Below are 2,088 nucleotides of genomic sequence, written 5' to 3'. Positions count from 1 at the left end.
GGAGAAAGATGGGCTTTCTGTTCCAGTAACGATTTCCAGCCTCAGTAACCCTGAGTTCTGCTATAGTGCTGTAGGATAAAGCACTGGACTGCAAGGTTGAGTTGAAGCACAAGGTCAGCTGTTCAAACTCACCAGTCACTCCTTGGAAACCCTATACAGGATCGGTATGACTCAGAACTGACTTCATGGCACATAATCACCACCACTAGACCTACATAACAAATTAGTATAAATAGAAAATGTAATGCTGGTTGCTCCTAAGCAAGGGACCTAAGAAGACAGTCATCTTGGATGTATAGGGACGATGTAGTTTTCAAATGTAAGTTGTCGTTTGTACTCATATTCTACACACCCTCTTGCCTTGCCTTTTCTCCTCCTGCCATGATATTTCTCTGACATATCAACATGCTCCAAGTTCAAGGCCTTTACACTTGCCTTTCCTGCTGCCTGGAGCACTCTTCCTCCAAAAAGATGTCATTCATGATACTACTCAAGTTACCTGATGGCTGAGACTTACTTGACTACATGTATGTAAGAATCCTCCCTATACACTCCCTGATTTGTACACTTATCTATACTTAGCACCATCTGCTATCTAAATATATCTTGTTTGTTTAGTATGTGACTAACTCCCTTTTGAAACACTGCCTGGCGCAGAATAGGCAATCAACAAATAACTTGTTGAATTAACGAATCTACTGTTTGAGGTTTTTATTATATGTATAAATAAATCACTTTTGCAATGAAAACAACTAGCTAAGGAATAAACATCGTTAGATGTTTATTGTTGCAGTATAAAGTTGAATTCTTTTTCTCAACATGTAAAGCGATCTTTATTTGCTAAGAATTGGACAAGGACAAGGCATTTAAATTCAGTTTCCTCATCAACAAAGTGGAGCTATGAATAATAACTTCACAGAAAGTACTTTTGTAACCTTGTAACTTCGAAGCTATAAAAATTACCAAAAGCTCAGTGATTCTTCTGGACTTGTAGCCTATGAGACGTATACGAGGTTTCAAATTCTTGCAAAATGAAAGCAGTCTTTAGGGCCAGGTGTGCAGTCAGGTTGCCGTTGCCAGGGAAACCGTCGGGCGTCCTTAGAATCGGAGCACGCGCGCCTGAGTAACTTTGTCCGACCTCCTTTTAGCGTTACTGATAGGTGGAGCGCAGACCAATCGGAGGCGGTTGGTGGAGTAGGGGGCGGGCACCGGCTTGGGAAAGGCGATCCCCAGACTTTGCTCCCTGACTTCCGGGTCGCGGTGCTTGCAGGGAGCGCTCCGCGAGTAGCGTCGTTTCCGTTGCTGGCTGTAAGGGCAAGGTTTGCAATTGGGGAAATCGAGGCATCTCCAGCTCCCCCTAGTTCCTCTCTTTTGTGAGGTGGCTGCTATTTCCACCCCCTCCTTTCACCCTGCGCTTCTTCAGTACAGATTGTGAGAGCGCCGCGGTGTCCTGAGAAACGTCCGCAGGGCCCCGGGACAGTTGGGGCTTTGTGCGAACCGCTGCCCAAGCCCGGATGGCCTGGCTCAGGGAGGGGGCCCGGTGCAGCGACTCCCCGAGGTCTGGGGAGCTCAGGCGCCACGAGGCAAGCGTTGCCTTTGAGTGGTAGCTCCGATTCTTTTGTGATGATGCGCGCCGGCCGACCTGATAGATTCATTGTCAAGATCCTATTCAGCCTACCTCATGATGAGCACCGTTTCTGCTGCGGTTTCTAATTTGACAATCCCTCAGGCCCTTAGTCTAGAAATGATGTGAAAATGTTTAAGGCAGGAAGGGGATGACTCTTTTTGTTTTTAAGTCTTCCTCGCTTAGATTCCGCCACCCCCACCCCGCCTTCATTTGGAAAATGAGGAATTTTCGTAGGAAATATGGTTATTTATTGAAAGTAGTCGTTTGACTACTACCTTTTACCTGGTGATAGGAAAAATCAAGAATTGTCCAGGGTGTGAGCTACTTCATGTTCAACATGTAAAGTTAAATTTGTAAGCTCTAGATAGTGTTTTTACGTGCTGGCATCACCGGATGGTGGAACAAATTGTGTAACTGCAATTATTCAGAAGGGTTGAGAAGAGTTTTTTTCTTTAAAAAAA

The sequence above is a fragment of the Chrysochloris asiatica genome, unplaced genomic scaffold (genome assembly GCF_000296735.1).
Source record: "Chrysochloris asiatica unplaced genomic scaffold, ChrAsi1.0 scaffold00187, whole genome shotgun sequence".
Taxonomy (NCBI): domain Eukaryota; kingdom Metazoa; phylum Chordata; class Mammalia; order Afrosoricida; family Chrysochloridae; genus Chrysochloris; species Chrysochloris asiatica.
The sequence above is the reverse complement of the archived record's forward strand: the minus strand, read 5'-3'. Positions refer to the sequence as shown.